This window comes from Rhamphochromis longiceps, linkage group LG3 (genome assembly GCF_057381845.1).
Source record: "Rhamphochromis longiceps isolate RC_006_pf linkage group LG3, R_longiceps_female_GT1.1, whole genome shotgun sequence".
Taxonomy (NCBI): domain Eukaryota; kingdom Metazoa; phylum Chordata; class Actinopteri; order Cichliformes; family Cichlidae; genus Rhamphochromis; species Rhamphochromis longiceps.
This window is the reverse complement of record NC_140559.1, coordinates 43,481,150-43,507,824: the sequence shown is the minus strand read 5'-3', so window position 1 is coordinate 43,507,824 and position 26,675 is coordinate 43,481,150. Positions and strand designations below refer to the sequence as shown.

Genomic DNA, 26,675 nt, shown 5'->3' with positions numbered 1-26,675 from the left:
TCCAGATCACAGAAGTTTCAACTTACACCCTCCAGTCAACATAAATAAATAACTGAGACTTAAACACTGTGTGATTCCACAAATGTTAATCTGTCCAAATGATTCAGTGATGTGTAGACTAATAGATCAGAAGATACTGTGGTGTATTACCTACAACATGACTGTAGACGGATGTTTTTTTTCTGTGTATCTAATGTTATAATAATTATTCCTGATAGACTTTTGCCCTTATTTTTACTCATGTTGCCATAGTAACTTTGAATCGTAAAAGTCTACTGAGAAAATGCACAAAGCAACAAACCACATGTTGCTTCATTGTGTTAAACAGTTCACTTATAACTCGAGCAAACTTCCACTTCCTCTTTACATTTACTGAAGTTTGCTAACAAGAATAAGTAACCACACCAGACACCACATCCACACCAGAGTTTTTGAAGTGTTTTAGAGCGGTGGTTTGATGTGGATGATTGTTTGTCCTTGTATATTATGTGCATGTGATCACAGCCCTGGGCCTTGTCCTCAGCTTGTGACGGGTCCCTGGTCTCTGGGAGGGTCGGCTGCCCGTTGCCTCTGGTTCTCAGAAGCTCTCCTCATGGGGTCTCTGTCTTCCTTCTGCTCTCTTTCAGGTGCTGTTTGTTTTCTGTATCGCTACCTCTTTTTTCTCTTTCTCTCTCTTTCCTTCTCTTTCGTTCTTCTAATTTCTTCTTCCTAGTCTGGACCTCCCCACCTGTCAGCTCTGGCACTGTTACAGTAAAGATGTGTAATCTTTTTTTTTTCTTTTACTTTAATACCTGTAAATACTTAATGCAGCAGTTAAAGCACAGTTTCTATAGTAAATGTTCTTCCTCATTTTAACTCTGCAGGCTGATGAAGGAAACAGCAAAAGATCATTGAGGTTTGTTTCAGTGCAGAGATGGTGCAGATAAGACTGCAGCTCTGTGTGAACTTGCAGTTAAACAAATAACAATGTTTACACAATATTTTCCATCATTTTGAGAAGTGATCCTTCCTGTCACAGTCTGATCTACAGGTCAGAGTCTAAACACTTTCTGCATATGTTCATGGTCTCAATCATTAAAGTTTCACATCTTACTGACATGTTAATATTTTAAAGCAGCGGTCCCCAACCTTTTTTGCGCCACGGACCGGTTTATGCCCAACAATATTTTCACGGACCGGCCTTTAAGGTGTCGTGGATAAATACAACAAAATAAAACTAGTACCGGTACCGAAAAAAGAAGATTTATTCATAACACACGTGAAAAGACCAAGGAAAACTGAGTAAATGATAAAAACGATAACAAAATAACGCTGAAAACCGATAAAAACCCTGAAAACTATACATTTCACACCTGAGCCTCAACTCTCGCGGCCCGGTACCAAACGACTCACGGACCGGTACTGGTCCGAGGCCCGGGGGTTGGGGACCGCTGGTCTAAAGTATTGTCCTCATCAGGGTATAAAGAGGACAATAAAGTGCAGTGTGCTTTAGGACCTTATGTTTGCTGGATACTGATGGCTTAAAATAAGAGATTGCTACACACAAAACTGTTGTTTCAAACCACAGGCTGCATTTCCTCTTTTCTATGTGGCCCAGTCGAATATGAGGCCGTTCAGTGGATTAAAAATAAACCTGTGGCAGAACAGACAGCAACCACCAACAACCCTTCATGCACACTGTAGCTGCCGCCCTGTGTGTCGGCATTATTCTGTATTGTCATGTTTGCAGTTTGATGAATTTATAGATAGAGTTAGAAGAATATATATATATTTTTCTTATTTTAAACATTTAAATATAACTGAAATAACAAGAGAAAAAAGAAAAAACAAAACGTAAAAATCATCAAGTTTTCATGTAAATATCTATGTCTACAGAATGTGTGTGCTCGAAAAGGAGTAGGATGAAGTTTACACTTTTAATAATAGTTTGCATTTATATAGCGCTTTTTAGGACCCCTCAAAGCGCTTTACAATTCCACTATTCATTCACTCTCACATTCACACACTGGTGGAGTCAGCTACAGTTGTAGCCACAGCTGCCCTGGGGCAGACTGACAGAAGCCAGGCTGCCATATTGCGCCATCAGCCCCTCTGGCCATCACCAGTAGGTGGTAGGTGAAGTGTCTTGCCCAAGGACACAACGACCGAGACTGTCTGAGCCGGGACTCGAACCGGCAACCTTCCAGTTACAAGACGAACACCCAACTCTTGAGCCACGATCGCCCTTTTCCTGTTCCTAGCCTCTTATCTCAAATGTAATTGCTTACAGATCCATAGCTAGAATTCAACATTATTTGATCCATACATGTTTAACTATGTACAAGTCTAACACATGAACATACACAAATAAAACCATTTGCAGCATGTAAACCAAAACAACAACAAACGACATTTTTACATAAACTAAGCATCCTGTGTTTAACATCTGCTTAATCTCTGAGCTTATTTTATGTGACAAACACCTTAATAAACACTTTGGTTAAGCTTTGGTTACTCTGGCCTTGATCTATTAGAATGAGGACACAATGAGACAACTCAGTCACTGAGAGGAAGATTTCCTATATTCATGCAATTTATATTATTAGGCAATTGTGTGAATTTTTGTACTGATGTACTTGTCTTGATTTCATCTGTACAGGTGTTCCACACACTAACTCCTCTGACTGTAATGCTGTGATATTTTACATTTGTCCTTACTATTGGCTTGCTGAACATAAGGATTCCTCTCATGAGTATTTGGTCTTATATGGAACAAGTTCTGAATTTGTGGGGCAAAGATTTATTTGCTGATTTGTACATTGTTTGCACAGTTCTGAGGTCAACCAAATCTTTAAATTTGAGAATATTTAATTTGATAAAAAGTGGATTTAATGGTTCTCTTGAACTAGTTTTATTTCTTATGCTTATTGCTCTTTTTTGCAGAATCTATATTGGATGGGTGTGTGTTTTATACGTCTTTCCCCACACTTCCACACAGTATGTCATGTACAGCAGTATAATAGAACAATAGATAATATAATGATGTTTGATTGATGAGATCCTTAACCTTGTAGAGAATTGCCAGAGAATTTGATATTTTGCCTTTGATATAAGTAGTTTATAGTTTGTGATGTATTATCACACCGATGAATTTTATTTCAGATACTTTGTCTAATTCAATGTTATTTATTGTCAGTTTACTATTGGTAGAATATGTGCGATTCCCAAATATTATGAATTTTGTTTTCTCAGGTTCAATGTTAATTTATTAAGGTCAAACCAGGTCTTCAGATTATTTAATTCACTTTCTAGTTCATTCAGACGTTGCTCCAAGTTACTTCCACAGCACAGTAAGTTTGTATCATCTGCAAATAATATTACTTTAAAAGAGTTTGAAATTGCACATATCTCATTAATGTACAATATGAAAAGCAGCGGCCCCAAAACTGATCCTTGGGGAACCCCTCACACAATTTTGGCATTTATGGCATTTATTTATTTATTTATTTTTACAGTTTTTAAGGTAACTGTTAACCCATGATAATGCCACCCCCCTGATTCCATATGTACATAGTTTGTTAAGTAAAAGGTTGTGATCAACTGTATCAAATACTTTCTTTAAATCTAAAAAAAACTCTGACAGCATATTCTTTGTTTTCAAAACAGTGTTTACTGTACCTATGAACTCCATTAAGGCAAGCGTTGTGGTCCTTTAGGGTCTAAATCAATATTGCTCTTCATATAGTACATTGTTTTTTGTGATAAAGTCATAAAATCTATTGTAAAATATTCTTTCCAGTATCTTAGAGAACTGCAGTAGTAGAGAGATGGGCCGATAGTTTGTGAGAAGATGTTTATCTCCAGCTTTATATATTGGAACTACTTTTGCAATTTTCATCATATCAGGAAATAAACCACTTTGTAATGACAGATTACAAATGTAGGTAAATTGTTTCACAATACATCCAATAATATCTTTAATTAAGTCCATATCAATGCCATCACAGTCAGTTCATTTCTTGAAGTTAAAGGATGTAACTGCATCAATAATTTCCTCTTCATCTACTCCCCTCATAAACATTGAGTTTGCTACATTAATAGTTTTAGTTTTAGGAGGGTTTCCAGTTTTTACAATTTCTTTTGCCAAGCCAGGACCAACATTAAGAAAAAGGTTATTAAAACGATTTGCATTTTTTTATGTCACTGGTGTCTTTGTGACAAAATTAATATAAATTTAATCCTGTCAGACAGGACAGGATTGGAAGGTTGATGGTTCGCTCCAGTCTGCGTGCCAAATATCCTTGTGGAAGATACTAACCCCAAGCTGCTCTCTGATCCATCTGCTGAAGTGTGAATATGTGACAGAAAGCAAGTAAATAGAAAAAAGTGCTTGGGTAAATTGGGCAAGTTGTGTACAGCGCATTGAGTGCTCAGAATAAAAAAGTGCAGTATAAGAACCAAACCATTTATCAGACATTCCTCAGAGGTTCCTCACACCTCGATGCTCTTCCTGGTTGTGTTGTTTTGTCTTTCTCCAGGTCTTTCCCTGCAGGATGGTGGCCCTCTCTTTTTTTATGCCCACTTCTGCATCACTTATTCTCTGGTGTAGTAGAGAAACATATAATCAGTAGTCAGGGAGTGAATGTTAGTTACAGATGATCTTACACACCACCTCAACATAGTATAGTATAGTTTGTATAGGCGTATAGGTTAGCTTGTAAGCCTCTGTATACACACACAAAAAACAACAAAGTAAAGAATCAACAGCATAATGTAGTGTTTGGGATTTATGAGGTTCAGCAGTGCTGGGAATAGTGGGAGTGTTACTGGGAGGTGCTTGGGTAACAAAAGGCCATGCACAGGTGTAGTTGGCCTCTTTGTCTTAGTTTTGTTGTGTTAATGAAGCTAAGTTTTTCCTCACAAATCAGCTCTGAGCCTGAAGGACTGAAAAGAAACAATTCAAACTTTCACAGCTGCAGAAAAAGATTCAGTGACTTTGTGATTATTTCCTTATTTTCCAACAAAGATCCGAAGTTCAAACTTGTGGCTTCAGACATTTTCACATATCTCAATTCTGTTAAGGAGAGATGCTGACACCATGTGGACAAATGCTATTATTGCTGGTTTGTGGGTTACAAATGTTTTTAGCATGGCAAACCATATAAGTAATAGTAATACTGTTTCAGTGTTGAAATATCTGTGTGTCCGTTGTTCCAATAAGTGTTTTTATTCATCATTTCTATGAGGAAAAGAAGAAGGGAAAATGTTTCGACATTAAAGTGGCAAATTTGTGAGAAAAAAGTGGCCCTTTAGTGCCGAACTGCCATCGCCTGCAGTACAGTAACTGATACCCAATGTCTCATTTACAACAGAGACCCGTTTCAGACAAACATATTTAAATTACAACATCAGCATGTTTGTGATATCAGTGTTGTGACCTGTAGATTGTATAATTCAGAAGTGATATGCTCACTCATACAAACAATCACAGACTTTTTTCATGTTTTTAATCCTGTAAGGAGACAAAAGTGATCCAGAAGAAATGTTTTAAGCGCACTGACATCTGCTGCATCAGCAGTAAGATTATTTCTAAATTGGTGAACCCAAAATCTTCAAGATTTAAGACGAGGATTGTTTCGAAGGCTTAACTGGTGCAAAAGGTCAAAACTCAAGATAAGATTGGGAGATTTGTTAACATATATTTGATTATTTTATTTTTTTAACCTTTTCCTCTATAACATTATTTTTGCTTTTATTTAGGCCAGAAACAAAAGTAGGCTAAATAATTAAATTTGAAAGAGAGATTATTTTGAAGTAAGAAAGTTAAAAAAAAAATCACAAACAAAAAATCACACTTTTAACACTTATTTAAAAAAAAGTAAGATTGATTTTAAAAAAAATTGCTATGGTTACTGCAGGATGCTGCCTTTAAGTTTTCTTAGAGGCGTGAAAAACAAAACAAACACCAAAGAACAAAAATGTCAGCTCTTTCAAACAACAAGGATTTTATTTCTCACAGTTTTACTGACAACAAACTGTATTTATATAATTTATTAGACAAAAGAATTTAAACAAAAACAAAGTCAAGCAGTAAATAAATGTTGTTATGAATAAAAAAAAAAGCCACATTCTTCTTTTTCCAAATATCAGATAAAACCGTAAAGAGTGGAGTGTGTTGTAACACATATTCAAAGTGTTGCAGTCATGTTTCTAATCCAGCTCATTACCAAAACTGTCTTTTAATCATTTTACAGAGAGCAGCGGAAAAACAGAACAACACAACCAAAGATTTTACAAAAACATCAGATGATGTCAGGAAACAGACCAGTTTACTGTTGTTTAGTATAATAGTATAATACTGTATAGGGAAAATTATGAATGCATAGTTGTTATTAGGACTGTCACAAATGATTATTTTTATAGTCGACTAGTCACCGATTATTTTTTTGATTAGTCGACTAATCAGATCATCATCCACTGGACGTAAAACGTACAGCTTATTGCACCAGCAGCATCTGCTTTCATATAACTATCACTAGCTTACAGCTTGAAGTGTTTAAGGTATGTGCTCACTATAAAAAGGACCAGATGATAGTTCATTAAACTTTTCATTAAATTTGCAGATTGTGTCGGTGGATTTTAATAAACTCGGCCTTCTGCTCTTTGCTCCCTAAAATGTAACACTACACAGGAGTAAATTCTCGATCATGTCACACTTCTGTTTAATCAGTTTTCTGTTTGACGTTTATTTCGCCGTGTGAAAACTATAACTTTAATCTCCGCTAAACTGATCTACTCAGGAAAAAGTAAAACACTGAAAAAAGCCAAATAAAAACATTTTTAAGTTATCTAAGTTATCTAAACCGGCGAACCGTGGGCAATATGCCAGGTGACACAGCCTGACGGGACACGTCCACAGACAGGGGAGCAGCAAGAGTGAACTCGCGAACGAGTTCTTTCCCTGCATTCTGTGTCTCCCTGCATCGCCATTTAAGGTTTCAGGTTTGTTTGTGTTAGTATTTTCCAGTTTAGGTTTGCTTAGTTTCCATCCTTGCCTTCGCGGTTTCTCTTTATTTCACCACTTTATGAATAAAACTGACTTGCATCTCAGCTGCCTGCATCTTAGGTCCTAACTCTCAATGTCCAGTCATCTGCCACGGCAGACGTGACAACAATGAATTCAAAAGCAACTGATGTTTGTTTAAAATAATAATAAAAAGTATTTTACCAACCTGGTGAAGCAGGAATCTGTGAAAGAGACAAATGTTATTACACATGTTTGTCATGTATAAATTGTTCCAGTGTAATTTTGTGTCATGAGATCAGAATACATGTATATGTGTGAATAATTAAAGTGTGTGTAGTAAATAAACTCTCTAATACAGCATGAAAAGAAGAGGCTCTTACACTTGGACTGTCTGCAGCGATACAACAAGAGCAGGAGAATAATAATGAGAGAGACTCCACAAACCAGTCCAACCATCAACCACACAGGAGATGAAGAGCTGTCAGCTCCTGACACAGTTACTGTAACAACAAACAATAACAAGACATCTGAGAGCACAAACCTCTGCCAAGGCAGCTCACAGGGAACAGTATCGTAGTATCTATGTATTCCATTGTTTTATTTGTACAATGAGAAGTTTGTAGAGAATAAAATACAATCACTTATTTGGTGGTTGTATGTTATATCTGATATTACAAAACATAGTTTAATGACAGTTATTACAAAATAGACCCGGGTGGCTTCAAACATTAAAAGAGATAATATGATGTTATTTCTAAGCCATGAAACTCATTTACAGAAACACATCAAATGTTTTGATCCTGCTCACCTTTAACTGACATCCAGCTCTGTGCTGACTCTCTTCCTGAGTACTGACACTTGTAGAAACCTTCATCAGACTTTGACACTGCAGAGATCTTCAGCTCCCCTCGGGGATCATTTTGAATAAGTTTGTCATTGTGATAGAAAAACACATTGGAAAGTATTTTTTGTGTTTTCAAACTGCAGCTCAGACTAACAGAAGCTCCCTCAGTCACAGGATGAACAGGACTCACCAGGATAGAAACATTACCATCATCTGTGACACAATCACACACAATTGTTTCAGTCACATCAGCTGGTGCACACTTTTAGAAAAAGGTGACATATAAATTTGAATTTCTAAAAACTAAACAAAAGTTTGATCTGTAAAGAAAAAAAAACATTTAAAGCATTTCAAATTCCAACTTTGAGTCGTGTCTTATGATCTACACAGAGACCTGACTTCAGAGAGATTTTCTGACCCACTGGTTCAGCTAAATGGCCTTTCAAGTGTTTGTATGGACAAAAACTATAAATCAGGTAAAATGAGGAGTGATGGCCTCATCATTGATAATGATGTAAAAGTTTTACGGTTAAGGATACTGTATTTACTCTTGATCTTGAGCTTTTATGTTTAAGTTTAAAACCTTTTCACCAACTGGGAGAATTCAGTAATATTTTTATGTGTGTTGTAAAAATCCCACATAGCGGACTGGAAATATAGTTTCCAGTCCACTCATGATGAAGGGAGTTTGGATGCTCCCTTCATCTTCCTTGCAGGAGTTAAATAATTATCAACACAATTATTGAATGGTTATGAGTGAAATTGTAAATGAGTTCTCTAGCATATCGAGACTCTTCACACCGTTACATATTCCATATGTACCGGGTACCCCCCTTGGTCGTGGTGCATGGATGCTTCTTTAAGACACTGCGGCTTGCCCAGCCACGCCCCACAACTCACGTATAAAACGGCTGTGCAGATGTGACATCGGTGATTGTTTGATCTCCGACTTGTGTGAGTGACTTTTCTTCGAGTGTTCGAGTGCTGTGTCTGTGTGCATCCGTCCATCAGGAGCCTGTTTCGACAGCCTCCCATGGCCCCGCCTCTGTGAGGACTAGGCCGGTGGAGGTTGACTATCAGGAGGTGGATGTTGAAGAAGCTTCCATCCTCTCCTCCAGTGTCGCCCACCTGTCCCTGGGCTGCTCTTGCAGGACCCCAGGCACAGTGTCGGGCAAGATGGGTCCCTTTAGCTCTTGATTGCAGCATGCTTAACAGGGGCGTGAGGGTAACTGATGCTCCGCTGGCGGCCATTTTGTCGCTCCCTTTTTGGCTGCAGGCAGGCTGGGGACACGGAAAGCCCTCCCCCATCCTGTGCTCCTCAGGCTAAAATGGGGATGATGGCTGCAGCATTCCCTCCCATGGCCCTGCCTCTGTGAGGACTGGGCCAGTGGAGGCTAATTATCGTGAGGTAGATGTTGAAGAAGCTTCCATCCCCTCTGGCTGCCACTGGAGTGGGGCCCAGACAGGTGGACCCATGGTCTGGATCGCCTGATTTCTGGGCCCCTCCCGCAGCGTTCCCACCCATGGCCCCGCTTCTGTGAGGCCTGCGCCGGTGGAGAATGATTGTCGGGAAGTTGATGTTTATGACGCTTGGCTGCAGTCAGACGACCAGGGTTGCCCGATGGGACTGCCTGTTTACCTTGCAGCCACCTCGGTGTGCTGAGGGGCCTATGCAGGCATGTGGGGACGGTCGTGTTCAGGTGAGGTGGTAAGGACTCGGAGCCTAGGCTCATCTGTCCTCCAGCCACCATCCTCCCTCCTGACATCCTTGAGTTGGCCTAGTGGCCAGCACTGGTGCAGGCTGTGTTCCCCTAGCATATTGCCTGTGCTTCGCCGTTTTATAAGCCAGTCAGGCCTCGCTGCGTCTGATGCCTCGGTCAGCAGTTGACAGTTCTCCAGCCTTCAAGGCTGGCTCTCTTTCTGGCAGATTGCTCACATGTTGTGGGTTTACGTGGCCGGCAGGGCCTGCTCAGTGAACTGACACCCCCTGCGAGTCACTTCCCTGGCTGCACTGCAGCTCCAGGCTGTGTTCCCCTGGCGTGTTGCCCGCGTTTCACCGGCTTACGCGCCAGTCAGACCTCGCTGCGGCGAGAGAGCATTATCCAGCCTATTTTAGCCAGGATCTCTCTGGCTAAAATAGGCAGCTGGCATCTCAGCTGTTGCAGCTCCAGGCTGTGTTCCCCTGGCATATTGCCCGTGGTTCGCCAGCTTACATTCCAGTCGTACCTCGCTGTGTCTGATTCCTCATCCAGCGAAAGAGTGTTCTCCAGTGTTCTCTGGCTGGCGATCCTTTGGAGAGCGTGCACACGAGCTTGTCCTAACTCACTGCCCATGCTTTCTGGCATGCTAACCACGTCCGCGGGTTTACACACTTGTCAGACCTCGCATTGTCTGACACTTCGGCCAGTGAGTGCGAGCTCTCCAGCCTGTCTGGTGTGTTTCCTTTGTGTCCCGGCCAGAACAGGCCCGCTCGTCGCCTTGCTCAACCCTCCACTTCAGCAGGCTAGGCTGCCAGCCCCACTCCCTGTCTGTCAACAGCAGGGGGCGGCTTCGGCTCTGTGCATGGACAGGTCTCATCCCTAGCGTGACCTGCTACTGTAGGCTGTGCTCCCCTGGCGTGTTGCCCACTTCATCAGTAGTCGGACCTTGCTGTGGTGAGTGAGAGTTCACCAGCCTGTAGCGCTGACTCTCTGTCTGGCATTGCCTGCATGTGATAGACTAATGCGACCTACTTGGCAGCTAGGTGTGCTGTGCTACCTGGTGGTCTGCTTCGCGGTTCCCGGGCTAACCTTGAGCGGCCGATTACTTGCAGTCCTGCGTCCTGCACGACTGGTTCTGGCCTGATATTTTATAACTACAATAAACTGTTTTACACTACTTTTGATACTAAACTATAAAGACACTCATGGTAGAGTAATCAGGAACGACATGCCACGTCTCCCTGTCTGATCTTTTTTTCCTGGTTGCAGGACACTTATAGCTGTCTACAGGTGCTGCCACTCAGTACCTGTAACACATGATTAACCATTAGCAAAATCACATATAGATATAATTAGCACTCTGTGTTACGCTAACCATAAGGAGGTGGATGTTACAGTATGTCCTTTATGTCACTCTTAAGCCAGAGGATTTGAACCTTGTTGAAAAAATAAACATTTAAATACATTTACAACATGTAACAACCAGGAAGAAAACCAAATTGTTCCTACAGAATCTGATGCTCAAATAACAGATGGACCTTCCTCTCCAGTAATCTGGCATAGATCTTCCAGGACAGGCTGCGAGCTGTGATCCTCTAAAGTTGGAATACACTCTCCAGTCTCCCTGCCTGAAGAGAAGAACCCTCACCCCAGTCTGCCAATCCAAAGGCGCTGTCCCCAACTCCCACACAATATTGCAAGAGTGTGTCAGCCATGAATCCATGAGTCCCATCCACACTATATACAGTGGGGGTACTTAAAGGCTTAAAACCTTCATTTTTGATAAAGCTTATAGTTAAGGCTGGATCACGTGACCCAGAATCCTCCTTTAGTGTAGGCTACTGCAGGGTTCCCATGATGCACTGGGTGTTTCTTGTCCACTCACCTTTTTCACTCATTATGCTGTTTTCTTTCTCCTCTCTCTCCTCCCACCCAACTGGTCACAGTACATGGCAGCCCCCTCCCTGAACAATTCAATTGATAGTCCCCATCAGGCCCGCACACCTCACCTTTCTCAACCTGTGGTGCAACAACTACTCCACTACCTGCCTCATCATCAGAAATTTGATGACGCTGCTCTAGAGTTATTATAGCTGTTTCAAGCAGCCGCACAGCCCGCTCTTCTTCAGTCTCTACCTGCTGGGGAGACTGTTTCATGGGCGGTGACTGCACTCCGCCACAAGCTCCCTCCTCATTAACAAAAGTGGAGCTTTGCTTTATTCTTTCACTCTTCGGGGCTGGAGTGGGTCGTTTGGGCTCTTTAGATATATCACAATCTACATAACCTCCTGTCACTTCTAAAACTTGGCCATTTTCACCAGAGAGACAGCCCTGCTCCACCCTCAGCACAGGGTAAAGGGGGGCGGGGGCCTGATAGGGAGGGGGAAAACCAGTGAGCGATGACTTCACCGGAGAAGCCGGCAGCATCAGCTTCTCAGGCTCCTCCCTTCTCTCCCTCATCCAGTGCTCCACCCCCTGGCATGTCACAGCCCACCTCGTTACGCGGGCTTTCTCCTCCTGCACCTCCTGCAACTGTTTTTTAATCCTCCGCCTTGTCCACAAAGAGGCCTCCTCTAACTGTGTATTAACCTCCTGCTCTTCCTCCTGGAGCTTCTGTGCTATTCCCAGAAGCAATTTTGCCAACGAACCTCTTGTTTCTCCTCTCACTCCTTCCTTATCACACAACTTTTTGACTTTCGCTGCCACAGCTGCAGCCTTTGATTTTTTCTCACCCGCGCTGCCAGGTCGCATGACCCTCAGCGCCCGCAACAACAACTTCACCTGCTCATCAACAGTTTTCCACTCACCCTGCATCACTCCTTTTTCTATGTCAGATTTAAGACCCGACATATTCACACCACCACACACTTCTCACCCTTTCTCTCCTTTTTTTTTACTTTTAATACTTTTTAAAATGTTTACACCACAGAGTAATACACCCAATTATGCCCGTCTATCTCTATGTGGCTCCAAATTCCCTCTTTATTCTAATTTCACACTCGTCAGGGGACAGGCACACAACAATTTTAACCACTGAAACGAGGAATTTTAACCTTTTTATTTCTTAACTAATCTAGACTCAACCTTTGTTCGCAAAATGTGTCTTGTTCTAGTCCGGAATAAATGTGAACCCGCGATTACGCTGCGGTCCCAGTGTTATTCCGTAGCTTTGCGGGGGCCCTCACCTCCCCAAGTCACCACCTCGGCACCCGGACGCCGCCGGTCCTGGCCGCGCGTCCACGAACAGGAGGGTCGCCACTCCTAGGGCAAAATTATTTCCACAGGTACACTAGGCATCAACCTTTGATCCTAAAATGTGTCTTTGCTCTAATGTCCTCCTAATCAAACACATCAACCGTCACTGTCACTGTGTTCACGCTTCACACTTCACACATAAAACACACTCAGAGCGCGCCTCACTCACACTCAAAACAACACCTAGAGCGCGCTTTACACACAAGACAGCACCCAGAGCGCGCTTCGCAGCTTCGCACACACTCTCACTCAGAGCGCGCCTTCACACACACACACAACACTTTTCCTCAGCGGGAATTTTACACAGAAACCTCTGAGCTCAACTATTAGATTTTCTTAAAGCACACTGCACCATAGACCAAAATACCCCTTTCTCTGCGCTTATGACCGCCACAACGGGGCAAAGTCGCATCATAAAAGTGATGCTTGCATCCCCGAAGTTATACCAGACATCATAAACCAGGTTTTGCTCTATGTACTTCTTGGCAAGTAAAATTTTACTTTGTTTTATGACCGCAGCCCTTAAAAAAAAAACTCGACTGACGCCACAAACCACCGTCAAACCTCTGTTCAATGTACTAAAACTAGCACCCACCACTACTGCACTTCACAGCCGCACCACCGGAACACGGCCGTATCATAAACCAAACCTACGGACGTGTTTCGCTCTCGCGTTGCCAGTGTTCAACCGCACCGTGAAGCCAGCATCTGCTTTTCCTTAAATCAACTTCTATTTCATAGCCGGCAAGAGCTAGGACGTAACCGACACCATAAACAAACTTCAAACCTCGACTTCAATGTACTGAACTAATGGCCGCGTCTTCAGAAGAAATTCTAATGTATTATTGCTACAGAAGCCAGTATTAGACAAAATTAAATGTGGAAGGTAAAGTGGCTGCAACTAGCTCAACGTAGTATCTTATTAGTTTCTCGGTAGAAGCAGTTTACTGCAACTAGCTCAACGTAGTGTCTTATTAGTTTCTCGGTAGAAGCAGTTTATTTAACACACTGGAATTCAGCCTCAACTTATGTTGTTAGTATCTTGCGCCAAAAACCAGACACCGACAAATTTACTGTGAAAATACATGTGACTCAGCGAACAGATTAATTTGGAAAGCCCAATATGCACATTTGGTATACAACAGGCTGTGCTTACCTTTTTGTTGTTAGACCGGTCTTCCGTTCGCCTCGCCCCACGATCTCACCAAAGGCCCAATTTGCACTTCCTCAGCACACCAAAGATCCAGGTCACGGCACCAAGTTGTTGAAATCTCCCAATTCTTTGAATCTTTGGGCTGAAGGAAGGACAATACTCGGTGTATAAATGCTCAATCAACAATCATTTATTTCCATACAATTCAACAGTCAAAGCATTACAACGTCCGGACGGGAGAGATGCTTGCAGAGGTTCGACAGCATGTCTCAAAATGGTAGCAACTTTCACAGACTTTTATAGCTAGTCACAGCCCCCCTCTTTGTCATAAAAGCTGCATCTTCACATGTTTTTCTAATTCTTAGCGAGCCTGGCTCCTGACCTTGCCTCCCTGTCTTTCTGTGTGAAGCAGGAAGGGGGGTAAGGAATGTGGTTTTATCTCTTCTGCCCAGACACCTAGTCTCCCTCTTACAGCCTTCTTCACATGATTCAGCAATAAAACATCTCAAGAAAACAGTGTCAGACATTCACAGCTGATCAAGGATACAGAGTAATGCACACTTTGTCTAATGAACTACAAATGATTATGTTTCTTTTATTCAAGAGTATAATAGAGACTAAACTACATACATAGCACACCATTAGAACTAAAGGATAATAGATGGCCTACAGCTGTTAAGCTAATTTACTACATTGACTACTGGTCATAAAATGGCACATGTTTAACTACTAGTCTCAACATACTTCTATATTTAAATTGCAAAAATGTTGACTACAGCCCTCCAGTCAACCTCAATAAATAAATGAAATGTATATACTGTACAAATCTACAAAAAGTAAGCCGCCTGTAAAAGATAAACTATTATTATTCCCAGAGATGGGAAATTCACTTTGTTACAGCAGCAAAGTAAACAGGGCAGAAATGAATAAATGCAGCAAACCTAAAAACAACACTACTATGCAAAATAGAAGAGAATAAACCATTGAATTATGTGAAGAATAATATGTCAGAGTATACTGTGGTGTCCCTACAATATGACTGAATTAACTCACAACCTCACCAGCGTCACCTCATGTGTCACACACAGAGGTGCTGGTTGGACCAACTGAAGCCTTTTGGTTTGTTTGTTTTTGTTTCTCCAGACAGAATATAAAATATTCACATTTTACTTCATTCAAATTGTGCTGTCACTTAAAAAGTAACATTTCATATGTCATGCAAGAAACCTAAACTGTAACGTAAATGTAAAATGAGCAGCTCGTGTCCAGGTTCACCAAAGTCAGTTTTGTGACTGAAAGCTGTCGGCCAAATTAGCACGATGATGTTTCCACAGGAGAGGAGCTGCATTATTATAAACTGTTCCACCACATAAACCTGAAAACTACCTGTGACAGCTGACCTGGGTGATGTGTAGAAGAACATCAAATTTTATTTAGCATCAAATCCGTGTGTTAATGAAGAACATGTTCCTGTGCCATGAGCATAAATACACATCAATCTTGTTTTTGTGTTTTTCCTGTGGGCTTTGTGAGGCTGCAGGTATTTACGAAAGTCTGACAGACTAACACAGTCATGTGACGACACTGTGAAGAGCCGAGAGTTGCTTCTTCATCTGAAACCTGAAATCAGCTTTAATTCTGTTCAATTTCAACAAAATCCATGTATCATTATTAGAATGGACTAACACTGCACCCATATCTCTGAGTCATCCACCCGTGATTTCTCCCTCTTATTGTGTGTTTTGAAAGTGAAAGTCACTGATAAGCCACCACAATATCAGGGTCCAGGATATGAGAGTACACTCATCCAGCTCTGAAACACCACAGATCCCTGTCACATCTGCGACGGACAACATTTAAGCATCTGTCAAACTGCTACAATTAATGCGAATCAGAAAGACCGGAAATATTTAGGCTGGTGTCTGATTTCTACAGTATATAATAGTGTAACGAATGTTAAAGGTTATTTTGCTGTGATAGGTTGAGCATCTCTGTGCACTGTTGCTGGTTCTTTAAGAGACATGTTTGTTTGTGCCGCAGTAAAAGTCAGTGAGTGTGGTTTTAGAGACAGAAGTAATAGTCACTCACCTCAGTGTGACGGCTTTCTTTCCCTTTTTATACTTTTAGGCCACATGTCGAAACTCATAGCCACGAATTTCTCTTTTTTTGGTGAAACCTTGGACTCGTCTCCAAATCTTCCGGCAGAGATCATCCAATCGGATCCTTTTAGGGAATCGGACCTCTAAACTGTCGGTCGTCATGAAACAGGACCACCAACAGATACCTCTTTCCACATTTATCTTCGCCTGTGTTATCACTCCACAACAAATTTGATGAGCTCCAGATATTGTCAGGTTCCCGAAGGAGTAAAACAGCGCCTTTCTGTTTGTTGTAATGGAAACTCGGCTTAAAGAACAATGATGTGTTCATGTTGAAGTCGGAAGTTTCAGCTGGAATGCCCCATCAAGACAGCTACCAAGTCAATAAGCTCCACCTGCCCTGACTTAATGGGAATGGCAGATGAGGAAGTTGGAGGAAGGAGAGATGACTGACTTTTAATTACTTTTATACAAAATGATTGATTACATGGATATAAGAACAAACTAAGCATTTTGTGTTTTATGATCTTGGATTATGTTCCTTTGGACCACCTTACAGGCTAATTATGGCACAGCGGGGAATCAAACTGAAGAAGAAAAGTAGGGTCAAAAGAGCCAAACCACAGAGAGGGATGGCTCTGAGGGCAGGAGTGGGAGTGTTGGTGTTCATGAAATAGTGTCTAAATTTGAGTCAGTGGATTTAAATTTCTTGTTGCATTTAAAGATGTGTGTGAAGAGGCTCAAGATGCACAAACAGCATAAAGATGAGATGAGAAATGTGTTGAATATGAAAATGCTACTGAATGGGAATATTCTTGATTTCTATAAGTCTGAGGTGCAGAGAGTAAAGGCACTGACAGTGATTTGTTCCCAGTCAGGGTAAAAACGGACTGATATGAGCCCTGAGAGTCTGAAAGTGCTGTGTTTAAAGATGTAGAAGCAGCTGAGGTCAAGATTGTAGGTTTAAAGAGTCGGGCACTGCTGTATTGTTGACATTCAGACATGATGCAGTTACAGTGAGCTTGGGGTACATGAGCTATCATGTTAGGCAAATACCAGCAGCCTCCATTGTGATGCAGCGTTTTGGTCCTGTAGCAGCAGTGTGCAGTATTTCCTTAAACAAGTAAAAAAATAAAAGTATAAATCTGTAAGTTTGGTCAGCAGCTGTGGTTCCAGAGGAGATCTTTGGAGTTAGACCAGGATCTCTGAGTTTAGGGTTTCACTACAGTTAAATACAGTATCTCCATAAATTCACCAAGTTACACAGTAAATGGTGGGAAATAACACCAACAACTATATAGTGTATTATGAAGTACTACAAAACAACAACAAAGTAAAACTCCTGTACTGTGGTGTTTCACTGGCTACTTTAAATAAAGGGATATCAAGTATTACTCTGACAGTGTCCTCAGCATCTGTAGCCCACTACACCCCAGATGGTTCAATGATGCCAGTAAACTGAGGACTCATCATCTCCGTCCACAAACATAAGTGTGCAGTCTTCTGGGTTGTAACACTGCTCACATGCTAAACTGCTCCGAAAGTCTTTTTTATAATTCTTCTTTCATTTGGAAACATTTTGACTCGTCTCGACTTATAACATCGACTTATTGATCACAGTCCTGTCAAAGCAGATCAGCAGATTCATTATAATTAAGCTGTTGAATGATCAGCTCATAAAAGTTATGTTCATGTTTTCAGTGTTTTCTCCATCCAAGCTCATCCCAAAGTCCAGACATGCAGGTGATTAGAAAAGACATCTGATCTGAATGTGCTGCTGACTCTTTGAATATTGTGATTTCCTGATAACCAGGAGAAACATGTCTGGAAAACATGCAAGTGTTTAGAATGAAATAGGCTGTGGAAATGTGCAGTGAATGAAGGTTATAGTAGGAGACACCTGGTCCTGGTCAGATGAACCACTTTAACTGGCTCCTTTCTTTTTAGCCCACAATCATCATTTTGATCTGTGTTTTATTCTCATTATTTTAAATGGACTCAGTTAACAAAGGGCCAGTATAGCAGTGAAAAAGCACAATGGCTGTAAACAATAAAGTTCACAGATTAAATTAAGACATCAGCCTAAAGAGCAACATAACAATGAGGTCACATAAAAGAAGCAATTATGAAGCTTTGACTGCAAACTACAGATCTGCTAAAATAAGAAATCAACCAACTAGACTTGATAATTATATTATAACAGCAGGTGGCAGCAGTGTGCTGGTTGGCACTGTCTCCTCACAGCAAGAAGGTCCTGACTGGGTTTTCCCCGGGTCTGCGTGGCCCCTCTCTGGGAACTCCAGCTGCCTCCCACAGCCCAGGGACCTGCATGTTAGATTAACTGGTAATTCTAAAGTGGTCGTAGGTGTGAATGTGAGCCTGAATGCTTGTGTGTCTCTGTCTGATAGTCATATGACACAACTGTGACTTGTCCAGGTGTACACTGCTTCTGGATTGAGGAGTAATAATATTTTAAAAACAAACAGACAAAGAAAGCAGAGCTGCACCTCACAGTTTGTATTGATGATATTTTTGGACCCAGCTGTGTTTTGTTCTTCTAGAAAGCCACATGTGGGACGAGCACAAATGTAAAGGCAGCCAGTGATGCCTCAACATCTTTAAAACTCAAGCCTGCATCATCAACTCACAGAGCTCTGGACACAAATGTCTACTGGGACCTAACCAACTTGTTTTGATGACCAGGCCTTTATTCTTTCTTCAATAATAAGAAATAGTAATAATGTGTACGAGTACTTCTAAATGGAGAGCACCTTATTGAAAAAATAAAAGGTAACATCACAATATAGCTTCAATAAAAACTTTAAAGCAGCCAATCATGAAGAGTTCTGTGGTCCACTTCCAAAGCAGAAAATCTAATCAAGCACAAACAATCTTAAATCTTTACTCTGATGAAAATATAAGAGAAAGTGAAGTCAAGGTTAAGTTTATTCATATATGTTTAAAACAACAGAGCTGATCGCAGTGCTCTACATTTAAAATATATAACCTTAAAAAAAAGTAAAATGTTAAATCCAGAAAAAGTGAGAACAGCAAACAACATTAAATTAAAATTAAATAAAAAATAAAATTCACAGTATCTGACATCAAATGAATCAAGCTCAGCTTTTTCACAAATAATTCATTTTTGCATGATGCAGATCTTTAAACTCAGACAGTAAAAGTATTTGTTGGTGTTCATACCAGCACTAATGTGACTTTGCTGACTTTAAGTTGTTGCTTTCAGGTAATAAAAAACACAGACTTAAAACTTTTTTCTCACTTGCTATTGGAACAGGATACATTCAAAATTGTATATCAAAGCTTAAAAATGAATAAAAAAATATCAGCTGAATATAAAGAGCATGGATCTGAAACAGGACACACCTCTGTGTGCTTTATGCTAAAAGATAGTACCAAGTCTATATCATATTATTATTCAATATCATCTTCATAAACACTAAAAAGTGAGCACGTCTGATATTTGGGCAGCAGAGGAGCAACAGTGGAGTCATAAAATGCTCCTTTTTGCTGCTGCAGCTCTCCTCACTGACCTGCAAGACAAACACACAAAGAACAGAAATGTCCAAGTTTCAGGATGTTAGACATTTAATAACTTGAAGAATAACTCATCCTGCATGGCAGCATAATTACCAGGAAAGCTCCCTAACGTGACTTCAGAATAAACTGCTGCATCAGCTGCAGGACTTGATTTTCCTGTGAGTGGAAAGAAGATTTTAAGACCAGATAAACATGTTGAACAACATTCACTGGAGGTGATGGCAGACTTTGTTTACCTGCTTTCTTCTTGGCTTTTCCTTTTTTGGGGCGTTTGACCTCAGCATACATCAGACTGTCCTCTAAAAGAGAAGTCAGAGCTCAGGATGCATTTGATCAGCAGGTTTATGACACAGAGCTGTTGGACACATGTGGATTTAAACTCTGCAGATCAAGTCTGATTTGTCAGCCACAGCCATTAGATTATTACTTAAGCTGCCAAGTAAAGAACAGACTATTTTAAGTGCTAAGAGCAGCATGTAAGAACCATTGACAAGATGTGATACGTCACAAGGTTTCTTTTACTGTTACAAAAAAAGTTAACAATTTAGACTTTTGAACACAGGATATTTTATTTAAGCAAATTAGCAGGGGCAAAACAAAAATCTTAATCAACTAGTAATAATCACTTGATTCATTCACCTGAATTTTATCCAAATGTAACTAATCTACTCAGTGCTATTGCTGATTTCAGATATAGTGTGGAGGTGAGGAGAGGGGTAATCAGTGCTGCACTCCTCTCCATCCTGTGCATGAAAGTCCAAATGAGGAAGCAGTAACACAGTACAAAGTCTTCCAACTCTTTTGTGAGACAAAAAATGATAATTTCACTTCATAAGTCCACAGTGATTGTTCAACTGAAACTTTTGACTGTGAACTCCACAGTGTTTGCTTACGATGTTACTCATCTTTAGCAAACTACAAAAAGAACCTCGAACCTTCCCAAACAGCTCCATTTATACTCATCTGCCCGTCTGCATCTCTCCCTTCTTTCATCCCTTACTCATATTTATATGCCCTACATCTATTTCACACACACTTTCCATGCTATCGGCACATCTGATACTTTCCTGTATCAAAAAACCAGCTTAAACAGTTCTCTGCTGTGCCTCCAGTGATTGAGCACACTCAGATTATGCGTTTTATTTGATGGTGTTTGGTTTTGTGATCGTTGGTCTGGTTCAGAAGCTCTGGATGCTGTGATTCAGTAAATCCAGCTGAAAGGGGACTTTTTTTGCCTCCCAGATTAAAGACTTTGATCAAAGGCCTTAGATTAGAGATTAACCTGTGATCTGATGAAGAGACTGAACGCAAACTGTGGAAGAAGTTTGTTTTGAGTTTTCTTCGTTCTTTGCAAACATTCTGACCTGCTGTGTTTCTGAATCACATCAATAAATCTGTTCACCTTCTCCAGTGTGTCTGTGTTTGAGTGCTTTAAACAACGACAACAACACAACAACACAATATCATGTTAAACAAATACACCTGACTTAATGACTAACCCACCAAAACCTAAATGACTGCAGATTAACTCTGCTGATGTATAGTGGTAGTGTGTAGTAGGTAAGCTTGATAAGTGAATAACTAAACTCCATGTTGACCTATAATTAGCTGCAACATAATGAAATGACACATTTCAGTACAAACACTGAATGAGACTGTTGTGTCTGTACCTGCAGCTCCCGTCTTCACCTCAGAGTAAACAGCACTCTGCTCTGGTTCATGATGCTTCCCTGTGAAGATGATCAGGTTATTTATCATGAGAAAATAATTAACTGTTAGATTTTTAAAAATATTTATTTATTTTATTTTACATTACATTTACATTTAATTGCACATGTTTTATGTACTTACTCTTCTTTTCAACGTTTTTAAGTTCAATAAGAGAGTATGTGACATCTTGATGTTCATCTAATCCTGAAATGTTCATATTTTAGTTACAGGATTGTAAACATGTCATATGGAATTAGTTTCATTAAATCAAAAACAAGTTTCATCTGTAACTGCTCTGTGCTTTTCAGCACATATACTGCACCATTTCTGTTGTCTTCCACTTGGCTAACAGATTCATAGAGGTTATTAGTACCTAAAAAAAGATGAACCAGGGTCACATTAATCATTTTAATAAAAACCTAAAGCAGAGTTTAAAAAATTCTGTTTAAGTCAAAACCAGGACTGTAAGATGTTTTCAGACAATAAAACCATAAAGTTGTTACTGTTTGTGGTGTTCTGATATGAAACAATAACATTATGGATTTTTTCAGTCGAGTTAAAGACACAATCAGGTTTCTAAAATTATTTTTGTTTCTCATTTAATGTGTCAGTTTACTGTTTGGATGTTTGTCCAACTGGATTTTGACAAATATTCTCTTAAAAGCTGCTGAACACAAAGTTAATCTAAAAACTGTTACTGTTAATGAAGACAGATATAAAAGTCAATATTAATAATGATAATATTATTTAAATGGTTTAAATACTGACCATGTTGAAGAGAGTCGTACTCATGAGTTTCATTCAGGTTGACTCCATGATTTGTGGAGGAGCCCGGACTGTGACTCTCAGACTGGATCGACCTGAAACAGGAAATAAACACAATAAACTCAAAAGTAACTGATGTTTGTTTCAAATTATAATAAAAAGTATTTTACCAACCTGGTGAAGCAGGAATCTGTGAAAGAGACAAATGTTATTACACATGTTTGTCATGTATAAATTGTTCCACTGATATTTTGTGTCATGAGATCAGAATACATGTATATGAGTGAATAATTAAAGTGTATGTAGTAAATAAACTCTCTAACACAGCATGAAAAGAAGAGGCTCTTACACTTGGACTGTCTGCAGCGATACAACAAGAGCAGGAGAATAATAATGAGAGAGACTCCACAAACCAGTCCAACCATCAACCACACAGGAGGTGAAGAGCTGTCAGCTCCTGACACAGTTACTGCAACAACAAATAATAATTAATTATTAATAAAGTGTAAAAGAAGAACTCTGAGAGCACAAATCTCTGCTAAGGCAGCTCACTCTGTTGACAGCATTTACTTTTAAGGAAACAATATTGTATTTTCAGTGTATTTATTTTGTTTTGTTTGTACTGTGAGAAGTTTGTAGTTCAGTAAAATAAGTTCAAAGGCAGATTTTTTCAACATGACAACAAGAGCAGATGTGAAATGTAAAAGTGAGGTCAGAGGTCAAACGTAACATGATATTTTAAATCTTTATACAGTATTTTCTATATGTTGACAATAAACAGCACCTTTATAAGAATCAGTTTCTATGTTAAAGGATTTCTATTTTTATTTTCCCCTTGTTTCAGTTTCTTCCTGCTTCAAGATTCGTTTTCATGCCATCATTCACCTCCAGTCAGACGCCTGCCACCTTGGATCATTACCCCCCTATTCACCACCACTGCTGCCCCCCTCGGAGCCTCTTCCTCACTTGCCTGCCTGCCCATCGTTCAACAGTTTCCACAGACCTCTGCTTTATCCTTTACCCCCAGCTAGTCTGGACTCCAAGTAAGGCATTGTTGCAGCCACTTTATGAACACTCTCTGTCTTGTCACATTCCCTCAGATTTCCTGCCCTAACTGCTCTCTCCTCTCCCACAGATCTGCCGCCCTCACGCTGTTATGTCCGCTCCTCTGGCCTGTCTCTCTCACCTCAGTTAAGATGTTTTTGTAGGACTCACTCCTTAAGTTTAGGTTCATTTATGTTTTGTTCTTGTTGACTGAGTCAAAGCTCACAATCTGTTGTGTTAAATTATTTATCCTTTGTGTGAATAAAGAAACTTTCACTCATTACTTCCTCTGCTGTTTTCACCTGAGTCCCACACATGAGTCCTGAACCACAACAATATTAAACCTGACAATATAGAGATATTACATAATAGTTTTATAAAGTTCTGACTAAATAGATCCAGGTGGCTTCAAACATTAAAAGAGATAATATGATGTTATTTCTCAGTCATGAAACTCATTTACAGAAAGACACACTGTTTTGATCCTGCTCACCTTTAACTGACATCCAGCTCTGTGCTGACTCTCTTCCTGAGTACTGACACTTGTAGAAACCTTCATCAGACTTTGACACTGCAGAGATCTTCAGCTCCCCTCGGGGATCATTTTGAATAAGTTTGTCATTGTGATAGAAAAACACATTGGAAAGTATTTTTTGTGTTTTCAACCTGCAGCTCAGATTAACAGAAGCTCCCTCAGTCACAGGATGAACAGGACTCACCAGGATAGGAACATTACCATCATCTGTGAAAATAAAATAAACATGTTGTTTCAGTCAGACCAGCTGGTGCAAACCTTAGAGAAAAAGCTGTGAGTCGTGTCTCATGATCTACATGCAGACCTGGTTTTCTGAGTGATTATGAGGACTGGAAATATAGTTGGGTTGTTCCCTGCAGGAGTCAAATTATTGACGGTGACATTATTGAATGGTTGAAGGTGAAATTGTAAATGTTTGTATGTTTGTGTTATTTTGCATGATGTGTTTCACAAATTTCTCTGAAATGAGACATTAAAGGTTCATCTAATGTGACGACAGCGATGTTGAGCTTTGTTGAGTTTTATTCTGACAGAGAAAATAAAAAATACTGTTGGCAAATTATGACAAACTGGATTATGAAAGGATGAAGAGAAATTAGACCAACAACCAAGAATATTTTGATGCTTTGTTGCCTGAAATTGTCTGAAATTCTCAGTTTTGTTTGTGTTGCCACATAGAATTACTTCACATAGAGCAAAGCTGAGACAAATGTTCATGTGACGTCTAAATCATTCAGATCCAAGAAGTAAATGTATAATAACATACTCTGTACAGTGATGTTGACTGCACTGCTGAACTCTCCTGATCCAGACTCACACCAGTACACTCCAGTATGTGACTTTGATGTGTAGATGTTACATGTGGATCCAGTCATTCTCCTACAGTCAGAGAGTCGGCCATCAGAGAACTTCCTCACTCTCCACTCAGTGAAGTTTCCCTCACAGGTCAGTGAGACAGAGTCAGAGGTGAAGTGTTGCACTCTGTCAGGACTCACTGTGAGAGACGCTGCTGAATGAACATCTGGAAACAACATGCAGTGAAGAGACAAAGCTCACAGATGTTAGGATTCAAAATATCACAGTGGAAATATTTGTTTGTTTGAAGCTTTTGTTTTGAAAATCAAATTTAATAGTTCAATATGATAAAGTGTTTGTTTGGTGAGACAACACTGAGTCTGACAACAAGCCCTGAATCACACAGACAGTCAAATCAGTGGAAAACAAAGGAGCCGAATACTGACATGTTTAAGATGATCTAACCCACATGCTTTATCTGCTGGCAGCTCATGTAGAGCTTGGTACACGTCATGTGACATCATGAGCTTTGAGTCATCACTCTCAGCATCATCCACCTGATACAGATCACTCTGAACACACTTCAGTCATTTGCTGTAATGTTTCTGTCATAATTCTGTGATATTGTCTGTTTCACAGATTCCTTCTACAGTGAGATATTTTGCAGCAGCAGCAGGACCAAAACTAAAAACCTTTGAAGTATATTTTAAATGAACAATAACAGCAGCTGTTATTTGTGACGTCTTCTTCTAGCGTCCATCTGTAGTCAGTGTTTCTCTTGTATTTGTCAGAGCTGTTAACCTGCCTGCTGACATCTTTGTTTCTTTATTAACTATATTTGACTTTTTTATCTGAACACCTACCTGAGCACTAAACAAAGAGTCTTAACTGTGTAAATCCTGTCTGCGCACTAAGTAAAAATAATCAGTGCAAACAGAAACATGAGTTTAAGTATAAAAGTAAAAGTATTCAAATAGAAAACATTTAAAACCTCATAGAGGTCTTTTTTTCATGTTATCACATTAAATAAAACTGAAAAATAAGAAAAGGAAAATAAATTCAGTTTGGTTTGATCACAGAGAGAAAGGAAAACATTCAGTTCAGTTCTTCTTTTGGGGAGTTTTAATATAAACGGAGATAAATGGTTGTCATGGAGATGAGATTTTAATGGTCTAAATCCTGGTGAATAAAAATGATGAGCTAACATGAGCTTATTGAAAGGACAGAGAGAAACAAACTGACCTGCAGACCAGACAAACTTTGGTTGACTGTGATCAGTGTGATACTCTGGGTCTCCTCTTCCAGCTCTGCACACATATCCTGCTGTGTGTGTCTGTCCATGAATGATGTAGGAGTCCTGTGCAGTCCCACTGCCATCAGGTAGCAGCTCATAACTGGAGGATTTATAGTTGAATGTTTTCAGATCAGGAACAGCTTTATACCAGTAGAAGCTCCATCCTGCAGACGGATGTTCAACCTCACAGTTCAGATTTACTGAGGCTCCAGGACTCAGCCATGATGGAGACACAGTGAGGACAGGACGGGGTTTATCTGTTCAACAAAGATTTTCTCTCAGTGAACATGTAGTACAGTCTCTGAACAGTGAGCTCAGTTTATACAAAGAATAATAATCTCAGTCTATGAACAGAAACACATTTTACAAAGTGTTCAAACAGCTTAAAGCAAACATGACTTACTGTCAGAAACTGTCAGTGTGACTGAATCACTCCACTCTGTTGTTTCATGCTGTGAACTTTTCATTCTGCCCTTACAGCGATAGTTTCCACTGATCAATGATGAAGCAGAAATAATCCTGTATTCATTTAGATTTGGAGGTTTTCTGTTGCTGTTTGTTTTCCACTCATAATCCCACTCAGTGTCTCCTCCATGGATCTCACATCTGACAGTGATCGTCTCTCCTCTGTATATCTCAGACCAGTTTGGATACAGAGTCACAACAGGCCTGATTGACACTGTTAATGTTCAAGAAAGTACAATAAAAACACATGAAAGACAAAAGGTTCAGTTACCATCAGATGTAGTGCTTTTTGGGGAAATTTAAAGTTTAAACTCACCAGTTGTGTCAATCCTGACTGGCTGACTGTCCTCTGTGTAGTAAACTGGTTCTCCTCTTCCTCCTCTGCAGCTGTAGCGTCCTCCCTCTGAGACACTGATTTGTCCATTTGTCACAGGTTGATAAGATTTCCCATC

At 40.1% G+C, this 26,675-nt stretch overlaps 1 pseudogene; it reads right to left on the bottom strand.

Moving 5' to 3' along the window:
- Positions 1–26,675, bottom strand: part of LOC146674917 (obscurin-like) — a 170,103-nt pseudogene that overhangs the window by 37,629 nt on the left and 105,799 nt on the right.